At 35.3% G+C, this 26,655-nt stretch overlaps 1 non-coding gene and 1 pseudogene across 1 annotated transcript; both read right to left on the reverse strand.

Annotated features, from left to right (window-relative positions):
• Nucleotides 1-7,983: 7,983 nt before the first annotated feature.
• LOC118636083 overlaps nucleotides 7,984-26,655 on the reverse strand; it is a 51,001-nt pseudogene continuing 32,329 nt past the window's right edge.
• LOC118636712 lies at nucleotides 22,494-22,600 on the reverse strand. Its single transcript, XR_004960699.1, has one exon. It is a non-coding gene; the product is annotated as a U6 spliceosomal RNA (small nuclear RNA).

Below are 26,655 nucleotides of genomic sequence, written 5' to 3' on the forward strand. Positions count from 1 at the left end.
CAGGCCTCCACTTGATTGCATGCCAGAATTTTCCAGTCTGAAAAACCACCTCATTAAACATATCACATTACTGAAACATTTCTCTGAACAGGTAAGACATGGTTTTGTTGTGCTGTTCTCCATATCTCCTCATATGCATTTACCCATCAATTCTGTAAATTTATCTTCAATAATGCCTAAACAACCTGTATCTTCTTTATAATTTCCAGTGCCAATACTAAACTCATGTCTGTATTTTGTCATATATAAATATGACAAATATAAATACATACATAGCTACCTAACAAATTTGCCAACTCAAATCTATTATTTATTCAATCAGAATTTGTCACTATTGCTGCCTTATTCTAAAATAACTATTAGGCTGATCAGAAACCTTCAAGTGCTCACCATTATCTGGCAAACATAGTCTAAATTTGTTAAATTATCATTACATCCCTTCTTGGTTTACAATAATCTAATATATTATTCTTCTGTTTTATGTTATCCCTTACTACAGTTAAGAGGTTTTACTCATTCATTCTTTAGTGTTTCATGTATGATTCCATCTCTATCTTTTTTATTATACTATTTTCTCCACCTACAATTTACTACCATGACTTCTCTTTTAATCTAATTAACAACATACTTCCTTTAAGGACTGGTTAATACACTGTTTATTTGTTCATACTTCCATTCATCAATCAAAAAAGATGACTTCTTATTAGTTACTGTTTTCAAGAATTTAGCACATTATATTTTGTAAGCATTTATTAATTCCATAATCATTTCAGAGTTCACTATATGCACATATATGATCTAGGCTTCATAGATGAGATATGGATGAATAAGACAGAATTATTTTTCTCAAAGCTTAGTAGAATAATTAGATACTTAATCAAGAAACATTTAATTTTTAACATATATGACTTAATAACTAGATTGTAAGTCTTTTGAGGTCAGGAATTATTTTATATCATTTTATATTAAGAGTTCAATATAACTTTTTGTACATATGAGTGTCTAATAAATATTTTATAATGATTAAACATATAAATAAATCCTGAAACAATATTCATTATAATAGGAGGGGTGTCCATGTGAATTGTATCTGTTTTACCAGAAATTAGTTCAAAAACTGGTTATGTGTGAATATGCAATAATAATAGCTAACACTTATATAGCAATTACTATATGTCAGTCACTGCCCTAGGTGCTAGGTATAATGCTTCTAATTTTCAAATCTTCATTTTAAGACTGTTGACTGGCTGAAATTTCTTCAGGTCAAGATGCATTTAATGAGAAGGCCAGGAAGAACACAAGTCAAAGTGATACAAATATTATTTATATTAATCTGCAGATGGGGTTTTGGTTCAAGTGTCCTATTTTCAAATGTCATTCTTCATTTCCACTTGGTTGGTTTTCAGTGTTTCTATTTCTTTACTCATGGTGCTGATGTCCTTACTCATGCTGTTGAGCTTCCTCATTATCATCGCTCTGAACTCTACCTCTGATAACTTGCCTAACTTCATTTTACTTATCTCTTCTTCTGTAGAATTCTATTGTTCTTTCATTTGGGATTTATTTCTTTGTTTCACCATTTTGGCTGTCTCAATGGGTTTTGGAACCTGCCACATTTTTCCTTATGGGTGTTGGTGTTCTGCTGTTTGTGGCTCCCTCTACTGGGTTTGGATGAGCATGGGAAGACCCACATTAAACACCACTGTCAAGTCTTACTTCCCTGGGTAGAGTTGCAAGCCAGAAATGGTTCAGTTATCCCCTAGCTTTTTGCCTGGAGGCTATAGTCACAGTTACTTGAAGAGCCTTGAGTTCTCAGTTGAATGAAAACTCCCTTACATGTTCAGCATAAGGGGATTTTCCTAGGGTGGGGCAGATGCCCACCTGGATGGGGTTGACTCTCCATGGGAGGGGTCGCTGCCTCTCCCCAGAGCCCTGGGAAGGAGTAAGATGGCCACTGTCCTGTGTGGCAGCCACTCAGCAAAAGCTCTGAGCACCCTCCAAATCCTGAATGTCCCCACACAGTTCCAGTCCAGTCTACCCTCCCTCTGTTGGAGCCCAAGGTGAGTGGGTGTGGCTATTTTAGTGCTCTGTCCTGGCTCTCTGTGCTGTGGAACGGGTTTGGGAGTTTAGCCCCGATGGTGCTGCTCACAGCTAAGACCACTGCTGTCCGTGGGCTCCCAGCTCCCTTCTCGCACCCCACAATCCTACCAGGATTGATTCAGTGTCCCTGGTTATATGATTCTCACAAGCTGCTTTTTTTGTTGCTTTCCCCCAATGATTTATCTTTATTTTAGTTGTAATTCCAGATTGGTCCTGGGAGATGGTCTGTGTAGCTTCTATTCACTCCACTACCATTTTGGAATCCTCATGATTTAAATATTTTATAATTTTATTTGTCAGTTATACCTCAATAAAGCTAAGGTAAAAAGAAGGCAAGAATAAATTACAATAATTTGAAAGTATTTTGAACTGAATGATGATGAAAATGTGACATAACAAACTTGTGTCATGCAGTTTTACTTTGAGAGGAATCATAACTATCAATATATTTAATAGAAAAGAAGAAGGCTTCACCTGGTGAAATTTCACTTAACAAATTTACAATTATGTGGAATTGTTTCTATATTTGGTAACACAATCAATTTTCTCCTTTCCTTGTTTTATTTATTTTATATTATTTTAAGTGTGCAAAAACTTCTGTTTTATAAGAATATAAGGTCATAATAATAAACACATGATGCTAAAAAAGGGACTGAAAATTAAAGATCTAAGCATTCATCTCAAGAAGCTATTTAAAAGAACAGCAGACTAAATCCAAAATAAATATAAACATAATTAAAATGAATGTAGAGGTTAATGAAATATAAAGCAAATAAAAGGATAAAACACCAAATTGTATTATTTGAAGGTAAACTGATAAATTCTGATCAAATAGTTTAAGACCCACAAGTACAATATCATAAATGAAAAGGGGGACTGTACTAGAAATTATGCTTACATAAAGTAGTTCATAATACTTTTTTTCACCTTTTGTGCTCCAAATTTCATAGTGTACATGAAATGAAAATATTCCTTTAAGAACATAACAAAAAATGGACTCAAGAAGAAACAGACAACCTAGATTTTCATATACAATAAAAACTTATTATCATCCTTGCACCAGTAACACTGATATCACAGGGATATTGTTAGAAAGGCAGTGTAAGGTCTCATCCCAACTTACTGAATCAGTATCTGCATTTTAACAAAGTCCATATATATATATATATATATATATATATATATATATATATATATGTTTGGGAGGCATTGAATTAAATAAATTGAATCTATAATTATAAACATTCTTTTCTGGATAACTTCATTTCTGCATTCTTCAAAACATTCAAGAGACATACAAACTGCCAGATCAAAAAAAGGGAGAGCACGTTTCAACTAATGTTATTAGGGCATTGTAACCTTGTTACCAAATTCTATAAGGACATCACAAGAAATGACATTTATAAGGAAGTCTTTCCCATGAAGAAAGAAGCTAAAAATCTCAAAAAATAGCAAACTGAGTCCAGTGCTAAACAAAGATTATAGTATATAGAATTATTCCAGAAATTCAAGGCCAGTTTAACCAGTCCAGTGTAATGAATCAGAGTAAAACAACAGTAAAATATTTTATAACCATCTGAAAAGATGTATAGAAAGCATTGAGTAAAATTCATCATGTATTTATGATACAAACTCTTAGCAAACTGATAGAAATTTCCTTTAATTGATAAAAGTTGTCTACAAATAAAGTACATCAAATATTATACTTAATGGTGAAATGTTATAAACCTTCTTTCATGAAATTAGTAATGAGCCAGTATGTCAACTGTCATTACTTCTATTCCACATAACATTCAAAGTCCAAGAATGCGAAATAGGGCCTGAAAAAAGGGAAAGTGTAAATATAAGAAAGGAAGAAACAAATCCATCATTGTTCTCACGTAACATTATTGTGTACATAGAAAATTCAAATTATACTATAGATTAAATATTACAGTTGATAATTGAATTCAGCACGATTGCTGTTCTCAGGTCAAAATACTAAAATTAATTGCACTTCTATATATTAACTTCAAATAGTTAAATAATGGAATGAAAACAATATGTTATTTTCAAAAGCATACAAAACATCAAATGCCTAGGAAAAGTATACAAAATATATGGAATTTCTCTTTATAGAAAACTATAAAATATTTTGAGAGAAATTAAAGGACTTTACAAGTGGAGAAATATCTCACATTCATAGATTGTAAGATTCAGTATTTTAGAGATATTGATTCCATTCAGATTGATTTATAGTTTAAATGCAATTCAAAATCCAATAGGATTTTTCTTTCTATTTTTTCCATTTATTAATTTTGGAGAGAGGGAGACAGAAACATCAGTAAGAGAGAACATCTATTGTCCTTCTCCTGCATGTCCCTCACTGGGGATTTGGCCCATAACCTAGGTATATGCCATGACTGGGAATCGAACCGGCAACCACTTGGTTGGGCCCAATAGGATTTTTCAATGGAGATTGATAATGTAAAATTTTATTGAAATACAAGAAACCAAGAATAGCTAAGTTAATGTTGAAGAAGAAAAAAAAATTGGTGAACTTACACTACTGGTTATCAAAATATTATAAATCTACATTGAAACAGAGCCATGTTGGCAAAAGACAGGCATATAGACCAATGTAGATAAATAGTGGATATACAAACACCTGACACTTACATGGATACTTGATTTATAATTAAAGACCACTAAGAAGCAGTGAGCTGAGAATGGTCTCTTGATTTCTACTTCACGCCATAGCAAAAAATCTGTACTAGGTGGTTTGCAAATGTAAATGTCAAAGGTAAACTATTATGATAGTTAAATTTCTCTTAAAGAATACACAGAAAGCACTAAACATAAAAGAAAAGATTGATAAACTGGACTTCTGTTGGTAAAAATAACTTATATTCATAAAAAGATATCACTGACAGAGTAAAAACGCTTGATACAAAATGTGAGATAATATTCACAATAGATATAACTGACATAAGGTTCAAAACTAGAATTTACAAAGGGCTCTTACAAAGCAATTAGAAAAAGACAACTTAATGAGAAAATGGAAAACCCTGAACAAACACTTTAGAAAAGAATGCATTGAAATAGCCAAAAAAATATTTGGAAATGTCTTCAACTCATCATCAGGAAAAATGCAAATCAAAACTATGTAGATGCCACCTTATACTTACAAGAAAGGCTAAGATTACAAACACTGACAATACTGTAATGGAGGATGTGGAGCAATTAAAATTCTTATACATAGTTTGAAGGAGTATAATTTGTATAACCATATAGGAAACCAATTATATATTATCTTTTAAAGGTGAACATACACATGCCATATGATACAGTATTTTATTCCCAGGAATATACCCAACATACAATTATACTTTTTTTTTTTTTTTAATCCTCACCCGAGGATATTTTTGCATTTATCTTCAGAGTGGGAGGGAGAGAGGGAGGGAGAGAGAGAGAGAAATATCGATGTGAGAGAGACACATTGACTGGTTGCCACCCGCATGACCCCAACCGGGGCCGGGGACAAACTGCAACTGATGTAAGTGCCCCTGCCTGGAATTGAACACGGGACTCTTTGGTCCTCAGGCTAATGCTCTAACCATCGAGCCAAACTAGCCAGGGCATGTGCACCAAAATTTATGTTCATAGAAGCATTATTTATTATAGCTCCAAACTGGAAACAACCCAAATGTACCTAAACAGTAGCATGGATAAATAAATTGTAGTATACAGAGTGGGCAAAAGTAGGTGTGCAGTTGTAAATATGTGAAATGCAGTTTATTCTTCTATTCTTTTTGTTTTATTTATTAATTATTATATTATTTTCCATACAAACAACTGTAAACCTACTTTTATACACCCCTGTACTCATACAATGGAATATTAGACAGTAACAAAAAGGAACAGATCATGAATCTTAAAAACAAATTATTGAATAAAAGTGCTAGACACAGATGAGCATGTACTATATTAATTCTGTTATATAAAGTTCAAAACAACAAATCTAATCTATGGTGTTAGAAGTCAGAATAGTGGTTACCTTTGGAAAAGGGAGAGTGGCAGTGAGTGAAAAGAACACAATATGGCTTTCTGCAGTGCAAATTAGTTTCTATTTCTAGGTGATGGTAATATGTGTGTTCTCACTTTGTGATAATTTATTTTTTAGTACAATTAGGATTTGAGTACTTCTCTTCATGTAGCCTGTATTTTAGTAAAAATCTTATTTTTATGTGTGTATAGCAAAACATTCCATGTCTCCTTTTAGCTGTAATTGATCTTTATATTATCTCTATAAAGGATACCCCTATAAAGAACTTCACTGCTTATCAGAGTAGATGAAATACCAATAACTGTGTTCATTTTCTAGGTTAAGGCATTATCTTTCTCATTGTCTCATAAGTGAGTACATGTTATTGGGGACTTTAGTCCCCGATTTTGCCTGGATTTCATGGCATGCAGATTAGAAACTTTCCTTAAACATTATTTTGTGACCTTGATTTTGGATGGAAATTGTCTCTTATATTCATGAAAGTATTTGACTATGTTGTCTAAAGCTTTGGCATAGTCATGCTATTTTTATTTTTATTTTTTATCCTCATCCGAGGACATTTCTCCATTTTTTGTTCAGATAGAGTGGGGAGGGAGAGAGAGAAAAACATCGACGTGAAAGGGACACATCGAGTGGTTGCCACACGCACGACCCATCCAGGGCCGGGGACAAACTGCAACCAAGGTACATGCCCTTAGTGGGAACCGAACCCCTGTCTGTCTGGACCACAGGCTGACGCTCTACCGCTGAGCCAAACTGGTCAGGGATAGTCATGCTATTTTTTAAAAATATATAATTTGTAGTATCCTTTCACCTAGGAGATATCCCAGGAGACAAGGCTTTTTCATAGATAAGAGTCTAAGTTCTTCAAAGATCAGCCATTTCCACAAAAATAAAAGTACTGATATTTTCTCTCTAAAACTTCTGAATTTGTTTTTAGATTTTCCTCCTTAATACTAATGAATGACATTCAATACTTAATTGAGGTAATGGTACTTTTCCAGACAGTTTTGTCCTTTTATTCTTTAGGGAATATTATTTTATATATCATAACTTCTGTCATAAAAATAGCTACATACATCTGTCTTTTCTTATACACGTGCACTGGGATTTATTATGCTTTCAATTCACCTGTTGTAGTTGAAGGGATGGTAGAGATAGAAGAGAATAGGTTAATTAAATAACCTTTGTTGAGTATCATTTTAAGCTCAGACTGACAGATTTTATATCATCCATAATGAATTACATTATAGTACAATGTTTAATCTTAGATTGTGTTCTTCTATTATAATAAGCAGACTGAATTATCTTTTATTGTATTAGAAAGCAGGAAAAATCACAAATCTCCAGGTGTTTTGAAAGTCATTGTTATAATAGTATGTTCAGGGTTACCTAGTTGATGGAGATTCAGGATCCCTTACCAAAAATTACTTTGAACTACTTCGTAATATTGTTTTATTTTATTTATTTATTTTAAAAAATTAATACATTTTATTAAGACGAATTTTGAATGGAAAAACATAGATAAAATAGCACCTTTGGTATCTTATTTGCAGCCTTCTATTTCCTCATCTCCCTCTTCATTTTATGTCAGGTTTCAACATTTGCTTCATGGTAATAAAATCAAAGTTGTAGGCCTCTGGCATGCCCTCATGGAGAGTTTTGTTGAACCTCTTCTACTGAAAAACAGGAAGGCCACCTTGTACCATGGGACCACTAATGGCATGTGCTGTGTACTCTAATGCTAGGTACATATCTGCCACCTTGTATCGTAGCAACCTCTGGGACTTGGGTCAAGTGAGTTCAGGTCTTCATGGCAGCAGATGGTATTGCATTGATCATCCTACTGTAATGATCCTTCTTATAATCTTTCCATGGAACATTGTTTTGTTTTGTTTTTTTTCAGAATATTCTACATATTCTGAATAAGGAATTTGCTCCACAATGTACAGAGTACCTGGGTCAAGGCTGTGCCTCAGCTTCACCTTCTTCAGGTCCAGGACTATGTATTAATTGTTATAGGTGCCAGAGTTGTATTTTTAAAATATCTCTGCCCATTGCTTGCCATTATTGGCCATCATATTGGCCACATGAACTCTCTGCCAGGCCAGGAGAGACTGGGGTATCACAAACTTTAGTAGGGTTTTATTACACATGCTATTTGTGGTCTGCAGCAATATCAAACCACTGCTAGGAATGTAAAAGTCGTCCAGAGACTCCAAAAACCCTGCGTAACTGCTGAAAGAGAGAAAACTACATCTGGTATCCTGATCTTTAATGTGGAAGTACCAGTGTTTGTATGTCCTGAGCATGGCTGTATTCATGTACCAGCTTGAGTGAGTAAAGTAGATGTTCTCAAATCCAAGAAGAACCTTCATAAGAGCAGAGCAGTGTCCCTTGTTACATCACTTTAAAAACTTCAGGCTGAAGTGTTTTTGTGGGGGAAATTGAGGGAATCAGATCCAACAGATCTCCAACAGCATTCAGGAACTGAATCTGGAACAAGGTCAGAGGCCCCTTCCCTTTTTATATAGCCTTCTTCATTGCTCCAAGATACAGCCCATACATTTGTGCCATCACATAGCTTGTAGGTCTCCAAAATGGGTCACCCTGACAAGCTTTGATGTTATTGTGTGTCCATTGTTCTTGGTTCTCCATGAACTTCTGCACTTTATCCATGATGGAAGGTTTCTTAATCAACTATGGGTAGAGGTTTATGAAGTGGTCATTTATATGTGAGGCAGTGAGATAACCCTCCAAAAAGCCAGCCACAAACATAATGATCTTGTTGCTCAGGGACTGAGAACCACACCCTGCTCTGATCTCCAGGATACCCCAGACTGTGGTGTTTACAGAGGTATTATAAAAGCCATAGGCATCCCCATGCTTGTCCAGTATGTCTTTGACTTCTACTGTTGTCTCAGTAGGCATCCAGTACGCAGTTGCATAGTCGACTCCAGTCTCAATGTGGCTTCTTTAATTTTGTAGTTGTAGGACTTCCATTCAGCTCAATTTCAGGTAGTTCTGAAGGGTGGTTGTTTTGTAGTTTAGTTGTAATTTTGATGTGGTTGTGGGAGGGGGCGATACCGAGTTTACCTATGCCACCATCTTGACCAGAAGTCTCTAATATTGTTTTAATATGGGACATTCTTTAAAAAAAACAAAAAAACAGCCTTATCAAGATATCATTTACATACCATATGATTTACCAATTTAGACAGAGCAATTTAATGCCTTTTAGTATATTTAGAGTCCTGCGGTAATCACTGCAATCAATTTTGGAACATTTTTACCACCCCTTAAAATTCTCTGTCCTCATTGTCACTCCGTATTTCAACAAACACCATCACCATCATATCCACTCCAGTGCTGAGCAACTACTATATGATCTTTTTAACTGGCTATTTTCACTTAGGATAATGTTTTCAAAGTTTGTCTAGTGTATTATGCATCAATTCTTCATTCCTTCATTATTATTTTTTTTTTTTAAACCTCACCCGAGGACATTTTTACATTCATCCTCAGATAGAGCAGGAGGGAGAGAGGAAGGAAGAGAGAGAGAGCGTGACATTGATGTGAGAGAGACACATCGAGTGGTTGCCACCCACACGACCCCAACCAGGGCCAGGGACAAACTGTAACCGAGGTACATGCCCTTAGCGGGAACTGAACCCAGGACTCTCCAGTCCATAGGCCAATGCTCTAACTGCTGAGCCAAACTGGCCAGGGCCTTCATTCTTTTTTTATTGATAAATACTATTCCATTGTATTTGAAAGTACATTTACTATCTATTCAAAAGTTGATAGACATATAGTTTGTTTTTATTGTTTGGCTATTATGAATAATGCTTCTGTGAACATTTATCTACAAGTTTGCATGGACATATACGTATTTTTCCCCCTTGGGTATATACCTAAGAGAGTAATTGTTGGGTTAAATGATAACTCCATATTTAACTTTTGAGAAAGTGTTACATTGTTTTGTAATGTGCCTTCACAATTTTACATTCCCACTAATAGTGTGTCTGGGTTCCAGTTTCTCCATATCCTGGCCAACATTTGTTATTATATGATGTTTTGATTATAGCTGTCATTATGAGTATGAAGGACAATATCATTGTGGGTTTTTTTTCGTTTTTTTTTTGTTTGTTTGTTTTTTGTTTTTTTGCATTTCCTTGTAGTCTAATGATAATGGTACTTTTAGCTATTTTTAAATCTATTTAAATAAATAAATAAATATCCAATCACATCTTCTGCCCATTTTATAATTGACTTGTCTTTACATTACTTGAGTTGTGAGAATAATTGATATAGTCTGAATATAAGCCCCTTATTATATATATGATTTGCAAAAGTTTTCTGTCATTCTGTGGCTTTTCTTTTCCTGTTGATGGTGCTTTTTGAAGCACAGAGAATTTTAATTTTGAATAAGTACATTTTTTTTTTCTTTTGCAACTTGTGTTTTGGTTTTGTGTTTATGGTTCTTCATATTATAGAACTATTTCCTAACCCAAGGTCATACAGACTTATGCTCATGTTTATGCTAACAGTTTTAAAGCTGTAGCTCTTATATTTAAATTTATGATCAATTTTTTATTAATTTATTCCCTGGTAGTTAAAAGTCCAACTTCATTCATTTGCATGAATATAGCCAGTTGTGCTAGCAACATTTGTTGAAAAGACTGTTATTTCTCTATTGAATTGTCTAGTCCTCTTGTTGAAAAGCAATTGACCTTAAATGTTAGGTGTACTTCTGAACTTGAATTATGGTCTGTTGATCCACGTGTATACCTGTATTCTAATAACACATTATCTTGGCTACTATAGCTTTGTAGTAAATTTTGAAATTGGTTAAGTGTGACCCCACCAACTTTGTTATTTTTTTTAAAGATTGATTTGACTATTCTATATTTTTCTATTCCCATGTGACTTTTGTGATTATTTATGCAAAAAGGTAGCTGGGATTTTGAAAGAGACTGTATCAAATGTATTGGTCAATTTAGACAGTATTGCCACGTTAACATTATTAAGCCTTTTGATACATGAACATGAGATAACTTATTATTTATTTATACCTTAGTTAATTTCTTTCACCAATTTTTGTAGTTTTGGTTATACAAGTCTGACAATTCTTTTTTAAATTTATTCCTAAGTATTTTATTCACTTTGATGTTATATTATTGTAATTGTTTTCTTAATTTAATTTTCAGATTCTTCATTACTAGTTTATGAAAATATAATTTTGTATCAATTTTTATATATTGATCTTGTATACTGCAACCTTGTTGAAGTCATTTATTAGTTCTAATAGTTTTTAGTAGATTCCTTAGTATTTTTGATATATAAGATTATGTCTTCTGTAAACATAGTTTTTCTTCTTCCTTTCCAATCTCAATCTCTTGTATTTCTTTTTCTTGTTTAATTGCTCTGGCTAGACCTCCAGCAAAATGTTGAATAAAAGTATTGAGAAGCGACATCCTTGTTTTTTTCCTGATCTTAGGCAGGAAGCACTCATTCTGATTTATGTATTTATTTTACTTTTTAGATAACATTGGTTAATAAAATTATATAGGGTTTAAGTGTACAATTCCATGAACATCACCCACCTCCCTCCCTCAGGTAACTACCATGAGATTCTGGTTGTTTTATGTGTTCACTTGTTGCTTTCAGATTTATATCATACATATGAGTGAAATCATATGGTTCTTGATTTTTTCTGTCTGACTTATTTACTCACTTTTATATTAGCTCTGTTTTTGGTAGAATCCATTGATCAGCTAAAGAAAGTTCCCTTCTACTCCTAACTTTTTGAGTGTTGCTTATCTTAAAAGGGTATTGGATTTTAGTCAAATGCTTTCTCTATCTGTTGTGATGATCTTGTGGTTTTTGTCCTTTATTCTAGTAATATTTTGTATTGCATTAATTGATTTTAATATGTGAAACCAACTCTGTATTCTTGGGATAAATCCCACTCATGCATGGTGTATAATCTCTTTAAATGTCAGAAGATTTGGTGTGCTAGTATTTCAATGAAAAATTTTATGTCTATATCCACAAGAAATTCTGGTTTTCAGTTTTCTTGTTATATCTTTGCCTGATTTTGCTAACAGGATAATTCTTTCCTCATAGAATAATTTGGAAAGTATTCCACTCTCTTGTATTTTGGGGGCAATTTGTGAAAGATTGGTATTAATTTTTGCTTTGAACATTTGGTACAGTTTACCAGTGAGCCATTTTGTCCAAGATTTTTATTTTAGGGAAGTTTTAAAATTAATAATTAGATGTCTTTACATGTTGTAGGTGTGCTTATATTTTCTATTTCTCCTTGAACTTGTTTCTGCAGGTTTTTTATTTCTCAAATATGTCCATTATATCTTATTTATCTAATTTGTTGTTATCCAGTTCTTAATATTTCCTAAATAATGCCATTTATTTATGTAAGGTCAGTAGTGATGTCCTCTTGTTATTTTTGATTTATCAATCTGAGTCTTCTCTATTTTTTCTGTTAGTTTAGATTAAGATATGTACATTTCTATGATCTTTTCAAATATCCCAGTTTCAGTTTGTTCATTGTTTTCATATTAGTTTTCTGTTCTGTGTTTCATTAATTTCTGCTCTGACATTTATTAGTTATGGGGCATTCATTTCTTCTTTAAATCAATCAATCAATCAAATAAATAAATGTGCTTCTTGAATGCAACTTGCTCCTGTATGACCATTTTAGTCCTTATCAATTTAGATTCATCAAACTTCCTGATTTCAGGAATTTTGAAACATGAAAGAGGAATTCAAAGGAATCTTCTATGCTATGTATTTGACGATATCAGTGAACAGACAGTAAATGCCATGTGACACAATCACAGTCTGTGTATGTTTTATTTTTTTCAAAAGATCCAAATACTGAAAACATTGGAGAGAACACTAGAATGTCTTCAGCTGAGCTTGAGTGATATTATAAAGCTGTTGATGCTAGTAAATACAAGAAGAACATAAATTTAAGCATGTGCTTAAATATCATTGGAATATTGTTTTTACAGAACTCAGAGTATAATGGAAAGAGTTGTCATATTTGTTATATATAACCTACTATAGAAAATTGTGAAATGGTCAGAGAAGGAGAGAGATAGGGATAGATTATATTTTATTCTGAATCCTATTAGTAGCAGAAGACAAGAAGGGATTAGACATGCAATAAATTTCTTGGGGATAATTCATGTAAAAGAAAATAGAAAGGGAGACTGAGGAGGCTGTGAAAGCCATCAGACCATGATGATGATCTGACCCTGGTAACCTGGAAAATAATGGAGGGCAGGGGAGGGAGGAAGAAAGGTCTAAAGTTAACTTGGAATGTTTTAGTCTGAAGTACAGACCTCAACAAATTTTGTCAAGTTCAGTGGGTTGTCTGCAAGTCAGACACTTGTCAGAGATGTCCTGCATCTTCTAGGAATGGAATTGCATCAGTACCATTCTCAGTTGCTGTCTTGGAGAAGCCCATGGGAAGAATGAACTCAATTTTAATAGGATTATGGATGTCAGAGTGTAGCAGCTGAGGCTGTTTGTCTGTTATGCTCCCTGAAGTATGAGCTCTGAGAGTGACATTTTCATGGCTGCTATAGAATGGCTTCAGACAAAAATATATTCTTCTGAGACTAATCACTTCACTTGGCAACTACCAAAGTGAACCATCATAGTTAAACTTTTTCATGTAAAGTATGAATTTGAACTATCTTTCATGATAACAGATATGATCTCTGGAATGGCCCATTAACTCTTACTTATCTCAAACTCTGATTCCTCAGAAATCTTTGGTTTCAGCAATTCAAGTTAACTGATAGGATCATGAGCTACAAATTAGTGTAATTATCTCTTGCACACATACACTAGCATGATCTTGCTGAATCATCCTTTTGTTGGAAAAGAGGAGGGGGGTCAGAATTGAACCTCTTGTTGAAATAAACTACAGTAATTCCCAGGTTCATTAGTGTGACTGACCACCAAACAGAGAGGGAACCAGAATGAAAAATGACCTAGGATATAGCTACCTCTTCCTGCCATGTTTTTGTTCTTCTCCACTCATATCATGAAAGATTTGTGTTCAGTTTAAGTAAGTGTGCTTTCTTTTCATTGTCTAAACCTGGGTTTATCATGCCTTGGTTCTTTAAACAGTGTCCCAAACTAAGCCAAGGAGAGATTCACTGGGTCAGGGCCCATAGAACCATGAAATATTTTATCTTGGTCCATGGACAAAAATTATTGGAAAGGGAGACCAAATGACTGGTACCAGTTATAATTGAACCCAAGGCAGAATCTTTTTTTTCCCCTTGTGTGCATATTGATGATATTGATGATTTCTCTATATAAGCTATATGTGCATAAGTAAGCATTAGAAATAAAAATGTATCATATAAATCAGAAAAAAATAGAATTGTAGAAATAGCCGCTAAGTGAAAAATTGACAGTTGTTCCTCATTTTGAGAGGAACATCTAATATCTTCCAGTAACATCAGAAAGGTTTGAATTGGTCCTCATATATTTTTTGACCATTGTACAACTAATGGACTACAAAGACTTTGCTTCTATTAATATTAACAGCAACAGTATATCTTAGGAGTGTTGGCAATTAAACCTTACTAACTCAATTTATTATGTTCTACAGTATTGTGTGTCAAAGTTGGAAAAAAATGAGATTCAGTAATAATTGGAAATATGATTTGGCCTGGTGAAACTTTATGTCTGTACAGGATTTAATATTTGAATGGGAAGAAGAAAGTCAGAGGCTAGAGCTCATTCCATTTTTTAATTTTACTTGCATAATTAAATCACTTCTTAACTTTTATGCCTCTCTGCTTATTTGGAAACTAGAATATTATCTATAGTGAAGGCTGAAGGAAAGATTGTGAAGTAGAAGTACATACTGTTGCCTAGAAGGGATTTATGAAATTAACTGTTTCTCAGATGAAGAAATTACATTTCAATAAGGTGAAGTTATACCTGGAGAGTATTATGCTAAGCAAAATAAACCAGTCAGAGACAGACAAATACCATGTGATCTCACTAATATGTGGAATCTAATGAACAAAATGAACTGAAGAACAAAATGGAACCAGAAGCATGGATACATGGAACCAGACTAGCTGTTGTCCAAGGGGAGGGACATGGGGGTGACTGGATAAAGAAGGTAAAGGGATTAACTAAAGAACATATGCATGTCTCATGAACACTGACAATAGTTTGGTAAAGGCCAAGAGAGTGGGAGGTGGAGGTGAACAAAGAGGGGAAAAGGGGAACACATGCAATAATGTATGCCTATGTTTATAGCAGCACTATCTACAATTGCTAAGATCTGGAAACAGCCCTAAGTGTCATGTCCATCAGTAGATGAGTGGATAAGAAAGCTCTGCTACATATACACAATGGAATACTATGCACGTGTAAGAAAGATCTCTTATTCTTTGAGACCACATGGAGGAACCTGGAGAGTATCATGCTAAGCAAAATAAGCCAATCAGAGAAAGACAAATACCACAGCATGATCTCATTTATTTGTGGAATATAATGAACAAAATAAGCTGATGAACACAGTTATTTCAGTCTTTTGAACGTGTAGTGACTTAGTTTGTATCCTAACATGTGGTCTGTCTTTGAGAATGTCCCATGTGAACTTGAGAAGAACGTGAAATCTGAAGTTTTGGGGTTAATTCTCTGTAGACATCTATAAAGTCCATTTAATCTAGTGAATCATTTAGAGTCTCTGTATCCTTGTTAATTTTTTTTTTCTAGAGGATATATACAGTAATGTAAGCAAGGTGTTAAAGCCCCTCCTATGATTGTATTGCTGTCGATTTCTCCTTCGAAATCCTCCAGAACTTTTTAAATATATTTTGTGCTCCTACGTTAGGTGCATATATGTTTGCCAAGGTTATATCTTCCTTTTGGATAGATTCTTTCAATATTAGGTAGTGGCCTTTTTTTTTCTAGCCATGGCCTTCATTTTGAAGTCTATTTTATTGGATGTAAGAATTGCTACCCCAGCTTTTTTGCCTTTCCATTTGCTTGGAAGATTTTTTTTCCATTTCTTCATTTTCAAACTATCTGAATCTTTTATTGTGAGGTGGGTCTCTTGTAAACAACATATATATGAGTCATGCTTTTTTTATCCAATCAGCTACTCTGTGACTTTTGTTCAGAGTGTTCAATCCATTTACATTTAAGGTTATTATTGACATGTACTTATTTATTGCCATTTTTGTTTACTGTAGTTTATATTTTTCTTCTTATTTCTTTCATTAATTACAGCAGTCCTTTTAACATTTCTTGCAGTGCTGGTTTGGTGCTATATTTGTTTTTGTCTGGGAAGCTCTTTATTTGACCTTCTATTTTGAATGATAGCCTTGCTGGGTAGAGTAGTCTTGGATTCAGATCCTTGTTTTTCATTACCTTCATGCCATTCCCTTCTGTCCTGTAGTGTTTCTGTCGAGAAGTCAGCTGAGAGCCTTATGGGGTTTCCTTTGTAGGTAACCTGTTGCTTATCTCTTGCTGCTTTAGGATTCTGTCCTTGTCTTTAATTTTTGGCATTTTAATTATTATGTGTCTTAGTGTGGGTCTGTTTGGTTCTTCTTACTTGGGGCTCTCTGTGCTTCTTGAACTTGAATGCCTCCTTCCTTCACCAAGTAAAGAAAGGTTTCTGTTACTATTTCTTCAAATATATTCTCTAACCCTTGCCCATTTTCTTCCCCTTTGGGGACTCCTATGATGTTTCCAGTTATCCCACAGTTCTCTTAAGCTGTCTTCCTGTTTTTTAATTGTTTTTTCCTTTTGGTTTTCTGATTGGTTGATTTTTTCTACCCTGTCCTCTAATTCACTGATCTGGTCCTCAGCTTCCTCTACTCTGCTAGTTAATCCTTCCAATGTGTTCTTTATTTCTGCTATGTCATTCTTCATTTCCACTTGGTTGGTTTTCAATGTTTCTATATCTTTATTCATGGTGCTGATGTCCTTACTCATGCTGTTGAGCTTCCTCAAGATCATGGCTCTGAACTCTACCTCTGATAATTTACGTAGCAGCATTTCATTGATCTCATCTTCGATAGAGTTGCCTTGTTCTTTCATTTGGGATTTATTTCTTTGTTTGACCATTTTGGCTATTTCAGTAGGTTTTGGAGCCTGCCAAATTTTCCCTGTGGATGTTGGTGTTCTGCTGTTTGTGGCTCCCTCTACTGGGTCTGGATGAGCCTGGGTGGGACCACGTTAAACACCACTGTCAAGTCTTACTTTCCTGGGTAGATTTGCAAGCCCAGGAAAGGTTCAGTTCTCCTCTAGCTTTTTCCTGGTGGCTAGTAGTCTCAGTTACTCAGTGCCTTGGAACGTAGCCCTGGTTTTCTGCATAAGAAGTTTCCAGAGGGTGGGATAGATGCTGGTTGTTAATGAGCCTCAATTTGCATTTCTCTGCCTCACCTGGGAAAGACTGAATCTCTGAGGGTGGGGGGGCTGCTGCTTTCCCCCCTCAGCTCTGAGAAGGAGCACACTGGCCAGAGTCCTTTGTGGCCACAACTCAGCAAAAACTCTGAGTGCCCTCCAAATCCCGGGTGTCCCCACAGAGTTCCAGCCCAGTCTGCCCTTTCTCTGCCGTAGCCCCCAGGTGAGTGGCTGTGGCTATTTTAGAGCTCTGTCCGGGCTCTCTGAGCTGTGGAGCAGGCTTGGTCTTTATTCCCCAAGGGCGCTGCTCACAGCTAAGACCGCTGCTGTCCATGGGCTCCCAGTGCGCCTCCCTCTCGTGCCTCCGCAGATCCTACCAGTGTCTCTGGTTATACGGTCCTGCCCTGTTGCTTTTCTGTTGCTTTTTTCCGAGGATTTGTCTTTATTTTAGTTGTGATTCCCATTTGGTCCTGGGAGATCATCTGCGTAGCTTCTATTCATTCTGACTGCATTTTCACATCCTCTTCACCTATCTTGTGTGCAGCTGGGTTGCATAGCCCTTTCTGGTGCCCCAGCACCCTGCAGGTCCCGCAGGTAACTGGATAGCCCAGTCCCTTTGGGACCGGGCTCTATCCCTATGTCATGGTCTGCTGGGTTGCACAGGCCTCTCTGGTGCTTCAACACCCTGCAGGTCCTGTGGGTAACTGGATGACACAGTCTCTGCTGGGTCATGCAGGCCTTTCTGGTGCTTTAGCACCCCACAGCCCTGTGGGTAACTAGATCGTGCAGTCCCTGCTGGGTTGCACAGGCCTCTCTGGTGCTTCAGTACCCTGCAGGTCCCACGGGTAACTGGATTGCAGTCCCTGCTGGGTTGTACTGGCTTCTCTGGTGTCCCTGCACCCTGCAGGGCAGTTGGTTAGCACCAGTCTCTCTAGGGCTCTGGCTTCCCACTGCACTTGTGAGCTGCTGGACCTCACAAGCCTCTGTGGAGCCCCAGGTCCTGCAGCTGGTGGCTGGGGAGTACTGCTACCCCATGGGGCTCAACTCCTGCTCAGCTTTTGCTGTAGTTTTTGGGGATGGGTCTCAGCTGCTGGTCTGTGCTTCTGTTGTCTGGGGATGGATGTCTGCTCCCCAGCCTCTGTTGCTGGGGGTATATCTGTACTCTGATTGGGCTGCTGCTATGGGGGATGGTGCTGGGCTCCAGGCTGTCTCAGGCTTCAGTGACTGGCACCTTGGGAGCTCCATTACTGTGCACTGGTCTGTGTTGACTCAGAGTGTCTACTGGTCCGATGGTGCCAGGTGCGCTGGTGGGTTCAGGTTACTGGGCCCTAGAAGCTCCCACTGCCTCCTCCCAGGGAAGACCCGGGATTTTCCAAAATGGTGGGACCTCCCAGAGGCTCAGGGAGAAGCGCCCTGAAGGGCCGCTTACCCTGGTAGCAGGCTGCTCCAGTCCACAGTACAGGAACCTTTTGCTCCACAGCTCTGCACTGCTGGGGTTTGGTCATCAACCTTCATTTCCACTCACACTCTCTCACCCACTAGCTTACTCTCTCACACACTCACCCTCCCTCTGGTCCTCTCCACCACCATCTTCTCATTGGCAGTTTTTAAATTACTGCTTCTCTTTCTTTGCTAGTAATTGCTCTTTTTACATTTTTTGTTTCTTCCTGGATCAATCTTGGAAGGTTATATGCTTCTAGAAATTTATCTGTTTCTTCTAGATTGTCAAATTTTGGACAAATTTTTGTTCATAGTATTCTTTAATGATTCATTTTTCTGTAGTGTCAGTTGTAAGTTCTCATTTAGGGGGAACCATTGCAATTGAGCTATCCCTCCAGAATCTCAGCCACCATCCCTGGGAGTAAGGCCAGACCTTTACACTTATTTTTTCTTCCTACTGGGCTCATTGAGGCTTCTTCTGTAAATACTTGGTTATAAGATTTCTGTTCAGTTAGTCTTCAGTTGGCTATTCAGGTTGATCTATATTTCACTTGTATTTTCAGTTTGGTCCTACTGTACCACTATCTTGGATCCTCCCTCCTTATTCCTTTTCTCTATTCTATTTTTCTTTTTTTCCCTTTTTATTTATTTATTTATTTTTATTTTTTAATTAATTAATTTTTGTTACAGATGTTTCTCCTTTCCCCCCCACTGATTCCCCCCTCCCTCTCCCTCCCCGCCCTGTCCCCCGCTTTGTTGTCCATGTCCATTGTTCATGCACACATGCATGTAAGTTCTGTGGTTTATCTCTCCCACCAACACCCCTTCTTCTGGGGATTGTCAGTCTGTACCCCACTTCCACGTCTCTGGGACTACCCCATTCTTCAGACTGTTACGTTCATTATATTCCACAAATAAGTGAGATCATATGATACTTGTCTTTCTCTGTTTGGCTTGTTTCGCTTAGGATAATGCTCTCCAGGTCCCTCGATGTAGTCTCAAAGGATGAGAGATCTTTCTTTCTTACAGCTGCATAGTACTCCATTGTGTATATGTACCACTGTTTTTTTATCCATTTGTCTGCTGATGGACACTTGGGCTGTTTCCATATCTTAGCTATTGTAGATAGTGCTGCTACAAACATGGGGGTACATATATTCTTTCTGATTGGTGTTTCAGGCTTCTTAGGGTATATTCCTAGAAGTGGGATCACTGGGTCAAATGGAAGTTCAATTTATAATTTTTTGAGGTAACACCATATTGTTTTCCATAATGGCTGCACGAGTCTGCATTCCCTACAGCAGTCCCCTTTTCTCCACACCCTTGCCAACACTTGTTGTTTGATGATTTGTTGATGGCGACCATTCTGACAGGTTTGAGGTGATACCTCATTGTTCTTTTAATTTGCATCTCTCTGATGATTAGTGATGTTGAGCATTCCTTCATATGTCTCTAGGCCATTTGTATGTCCTGTTTGGAGAGGTGTCTATTTAGTTCCTCTGCCCATTTTTTAATTGGGTTCTTTGTTTTCCTTTTGTTGAGTTGTATGAGCATTCTATATATATTGGAAATTAACCCCTTATCTGATATATCATTGGCAATTATGCTCTCCCATACAGTGGGTAGCCTTTCCGTTTTAATGATTGTATCTTTCGCTGTGCAGAAGCTTTTGAGTTTGATGTAGTTCCATGTGTTCATTTTCTTCTTTGTTTCTGTTGCCTTAGGTGATGTATCAATGAAAATTCTGCTGCGTATGATGTCTGAAATTTTGTTGCCTACAGTTTCTTCTAGGATTTTTATGGATTCATGAGTCACATTTAACTCTTTTATCCATTTTGAGTTTATTCTTGTGTAGGGTGTAAGTTGATGGTCTACTTTCATTTTTCTGCATGCAGCTGTCCAATTTTCCCAGCACCATTTATTAAAGAGGCTGTTCTTACTCCACTTTATGCTCTTGCCACCTTTGTCAAATATTAATTGAGCATGTTGCCTTGAGTCCATTTCTGGGTTCTCTGTTCTGTTCCACTGGTTTATATGCCTGTTCTTGTGCCAGTACCAGGCTGTTTTCATTACAGTGGCTTTGTAGCATAACCTGAAATCTGGTAATGTGATCCCTCCAACTTTGTTCTTCTTTTTCAAGATTGCTGTGGCTATTCGAGGTCTTTTTTGATTTCATATGAACTTTTGAAATACTTGTTCTAATTCTTTGAAGTATGCCGTTGGTATTTTGATGGGGATTGCATTGAATCTATAGATTGCTTTGGGTAGTATGGACATTTTAATGATGTTAATTCTTCCAATCCATGAACAAAGTATGTGCTTGCACTTTTTTATATCTTCCTCTATTTCTTTTTTCAATGACCTGTAGTTTTCTGCAAATAGGTCCTTTATTTCTTTGGTTAAGTTTATTCCTAGGTATCTTAATTTCTTTGCGACAATGGTAAATGGGATTGTTTTCTTAGTTTCTCTTTCTGTGAGTTCATCATTGGTGTATAAGAATGCCATCGATTTCTTGACGTTAATTTTGTATCCTGCTACTTTTCCAAATTAATTTATTAAGTCTAGTAAATTTTTGATGGAGTCTTTGTCATTTTGTATGTATAGTATCATGTCATCTGCAAATAATGACAGTTTCACTTCCTCCTTTCCAATTTGGATCCCTTTTATTTTTTCTTCCTGTCTGATTGCTGTGGCTAAGACTTCCAGTCCTATGTTAAATAAGAGTGGCGAAAGTGGGCATACTTGCCTTGTTCCTGTTCTTAAGGGAAATGCTTTTAGTTTTTGTACATTGAGTATGATGTTGGCTGTAGGTCTTTCATATATGGCCTTTATTATGTCAAGATATGATCCCTCTATTCCCAGATTGCTGAGTGTTTTTATCATAAATGGATGCTGGATTTTGTCGAAGGCTTTTTCGGCATCTATTGATATGATCATGTGGTTTTTATTCTTCAATTTATTTATGTGGTGTATCACGTTTATTGATTTGTGAATATTGTACCAGCCTTGCATCCCTGGGATGAATCCCACTTGGTCATGGTGAATAATTTTTTTGGTGTACTGCTGGATCTGATTTGCTAGTATTTTTTTCAGGATTTTGTTGTCTATGTTCATCAGGGATATTGGCCTGTAGTTTTCTTTCTTTGTAGTGTCTTTTTCTGGTTTTGGGATTAGAATTATGCTGGCTTCATAAAACGAGTTTGGAAGTCTTTCTTCTTGAATTTTTTGAAATAGTTTGAGGAGAATTGGTGTTAGTTCTTCTTTGAATGTTCAGTAAATGTCCCCTGTGAAGCCATCTGGGCCTGGGCTTTTGTTTGCTGGGAGAGTCTTGATTACATCTTCAATTTCTTCTGTTGTTATTGGTCTGTTCAAGTTTTCTATCTCTTCCTGGTCCAGTTTTGGGAGACTATGTTTCTAGAAATTTGTCCATTTCGCTTAGATTGTCGAATTTGTTGCATTTAATTGTCCATAGTAGTTGTTACCGATCTTTTGTAAAAATATGGAACGCTTCACGAATTTGCGTGCCATCCTTGCGCAGGGGCTATGCTAATCTTCTCTGTATTGTTCCAATTTTAGTATATGTGCTGCCGAAGCGATCACTCTATTCTATTTTTCTTGTTGGAAAGATATTAATTGGCTATATAACAGTTATGGGTGGTTTATTTAAAAGTTCTAATACCTTTGATGAGTTTTGTAAGAGGAGACTTGGCTTATAATTTTCCAGCACTGAGTTGATATTACCAAAGAAATAGTCATTGTTGTGTTTTATTATTAAATGCAAATTTATTTATAGTAAATTACCTTTTAGAAGGGTTCATCTGACCTTTAAACAGTGTGAAAAAACATTTTCTATGCCTGATGAACCTTTTTTTATTTTTCTCTATACTTAAATTCTCATTTTGGAACAGTGCATTCGAGAACTCTGTAAAAGCCAAAAGCAATTTGGTTGATGCCATGAATGGAACCATTTTCTCCCAAACATTATCTCTACCACATATCTTACTACAAGTCAAAGTGTGACATATCTGTTTAGTGTTCTAAAGCACTGAATGAAAAGAATAGATGTGATTCCTGCTTTTATTGGCATATACATTCTCCCAATGTTATGAGTATATTTATTTTTTGATTATGATAAAATTCTCAGAGGGCAGAAAGTTAAAAGCAGTTGCTCTGTTAACCAAACTAACCTGAAATAAGATGTGAGTTTCTTTTAAATCCTGCTAATGCAATAATTGAGATTAATATCTATGAACAACAAAGTTGCTGATTTTAGGTGGACATTTTCTGAAGAAAGTTGCCGTAAAGAAACATTACAAAATCGGACAGTATGTTTTGCTAAATATGATTCTATAATGCTAAGGTTGACAGTGAAAAAAATATCTACATGTAGTGTGAAGTAAATATAAAGATTGTTCAGTATAAAAATAATATCATGAATATGTTCTATGTGTCCACACACTAGGCATTCTAATTAACAACAGAGGCAGTTTTAAGAGGCAGACACAGAAATATGTTATATTTGGATGTCCACGTTCTTATGGTTCATTAATTTAAGCTTGGATGAGTAAATATATTAGTTGGCTTTGTTTGTTCATTTATTCAACAAATACCAGGTTGTGTACTGTGAGCAAACATTGTGAAATATATAAATGTAAATCTGATTTGGATTTTTCCTTCAAGGAACTTATGTGTAGTAGAGGTTATTTTAGATGTCATTCACCTAAACTTTAAAAAATATTACTGTAATCCTTTGCTTTAAATATTTTTGTTTTATTTCTCTAATTTATATTTAGAGCAATTGCTTCACATAAAAAAAATGAGTTTGAAAGTGTGCTTTTTACTCTAAGTCAGTTTTATTTTAATTTATAAGAGTGGTGGCAGTGTTGTCAATTAAGAAAATACTCATTAAATATACTTTCAGTATTTCCCATGTGTGAGTCTTTCATATGGTTCCACTATCAGCATGTTAACATCAATATTTCTAAAATTAATTGGAAAATAAGTATTCCACTAAATTTTGTTATTTCTCTTCATGTCAAACTCTTTAATTAACTGGAAAATAACTATTCCACTAAATTTTGTTATTTCTTTTCATGTCAACCTCTTTATACTCACCTCTTAGACTATAATAAGTTGAAAGACTCTTTTCTTCTATCTTACGCGTTTAATGAAATTTTAATTCATATGTATTTTTCTTCTGCATTATCTTTCATCTCTTCCTATCTCGTTTGTACTCTAGTTAGGATGTAACTAGATTTTGCTGCAGTAATAAAAGAACACCAAAATCTCAGTGGTTTAATGTAAGGATAGGCAAACTCTTTTTGTAAATGGCCAGATGATAAGCATTTTAAGATTTATGAGACAAAAGACAAAGTTGAAGATATTATGTAGGTACTTCTATAAGCAAAAAGAAAACAAATTTTCACAATCTTGTTAACAAAATTCAATATATATTGATAATTGAGTACAATGTTTTATGATGCAGGTCTAGTAATGAAAATGATATAATTTGTAAGGGGATAGCATTTCAGTGTTCTCTACCATCAGAATTAATTGCAAATGTTCATCTGTTCACGTTGATGTGTAATGAGATTTTACATATTTAATCTAGGAAACGTGTTTTTATACAGATAGGTATTCCAAATACTGATATTAATCCAAAGGTATATGATTTTAATTGAACATAATATATACTAGAAAAGTATTTGTAGAATTCCATTAGATGTTTCTCTTGAATTCTGTTTTAGTATAAAATTACATTGCAGACTAATCACTTCCAATTAAAGTTTAGATGGAAGCTCATTAGTTGTACAGTTAAATAGATTTTGAAATGCTAAAATTTCCATTGCACTTATATCAAGGTCCAAAAATATTGCTGGGATGCAGAAAATATATCTGCTGCAAATTTGCTTGGGAACAAACATTTCACTTTTTGTTTTAAATTTTGGTAACATGGGGAATGAATGAAATAGCTTGACATTTCTTGTCATTCAAACAATATTACTTGTGTTTAAAGTGACTTTATCATACTATATATTTCTCATATAAGTGCTGTTTTGTTTTGTAATTCTGTGTTGTATATATTAAGAAATATTATGACTTCTACAGCAAAAATTAATTACCAAAATCATTTAATGTAAATAGTGGTTGGGTGCAGTTCTTCTCATTCAGAAAAACTTCAGTCTTGGCCCAGATTTTTAAAAATCACAATAAAATTCACCACTGCTAATTCATCAAACTTCTGTGTAATAGACAAGTCTAGATATTCAGCATATATTTCGAACAAAAAATACACAAAACTGGTAATGGTTAAATCCATTAAAGTGAATGAAATTTACTGTTGATATTATTGGTTCAATAATACATGATTTTTTTTCCTATAAAGTTCCTTCTAATAAATAATGCAATAAATAAACATAGGCTTTATATACCTTACATTTTCACAATCTTCATACATTTATTCAATTAGCCTTTTTCTACACACATATATGTTTTTTTTCCCACATCAACTCTAAAGTATATATTTTTTCCTTAAATTTATTGGGGTGATATTGGTTAATAAGTTTATATAGGTTTCAAGTGTACAGTTCTGTGATGCATCATCTGTGTATTGCATTGTGTGCCTACCACCCAAAGTCAAATTTACCTTCATATCCATATATTTGACCCCCTTTACCCTTTACAACCCCATATATGTAGTAAACACCATATATTTTTACTACAATCAATTCTAGCACATCTTAACAGATTCCACTTAAAGGTATATTGAATTAATGTTTCCTTTACTTGAAACATTCTTGCCTGTAGTTGTTGCATGCATACTATTCATAAAGACTATTTATTCATTCTCTTCAAACTCAGCTTTGATTCCTTAAATAAACAATAACAACTGAGCAGTATTGGTGACATTTCTCAACTCATCAAGAGCCAAGGAAAAGTACTTAAAATCATTTCCCTTCTTATTAAATTTACTATTGGTATTGCTCTCAATCATTTTCTTTTGCATGTATGTGAAGAAATTCTGTTGTGATAAAATATCCTGCTTAAAATTTTCTGATTTTTGACCATTGTTTTCCTGTGAGGTGGAAACATTGTGATATATGCTGTTTGATAGTGTCAAAATATATTGTATTCTTTTAGCACAACTATAGTGTCATTACTTAATAAACACAATGCTTTTTCATATAATTTGATAACAGAATAAGCCATAACTCCACTGTGCCTTAAATGCATATCTTTCAAAGTTTATTTTTCTCTTCATTTTGTATTTTTTTTAATTTTTATTTTCCTCACCCGAAGATATTTTTCCATTTTTTGTACAGATAGAGTGGGAGGGAGAGAGAGGAAGGGAGAAAGAGAGAGAAACATCCACGTGAAGGGACACATCGAGTGGCTGCCACCCGCATGACCAACCAGGGCCGGGGACAAACTGCAACCGAAGTACGTGCCCTTAGCGGGAACCGAACCCGGGTCTCTCCAACCGCTGAGCCAAACTGGCCAGGGCTCATTTTGTATTTTTAACATGCTTGGTATACACGAGTAACAAAAAGATAAAATGAAATGAAATACCATGGTAAAATAATACATATTACAGTTAAACACAGTCAATTTATAACTAGATCACTATGATGTGTACTATGCCAAGCAGGAGAGTA

This window comes from Molossus molossus, unplaced genomic scaffold, assembly GCF_014108415.1.
Source record: "Molossus molossus isolate mMolMol1 unplaced genomic scaffold, mMolMol1.p scaffold_m16_p_2, whole genome shotgun sequence".
Taxonomy (NCBI): domain Eukaryota; kingdom Metazoa; phylum Chordata; class Mammalia; order Chiroptera; family Molossidae; genus Molossus; species Molossus molossus.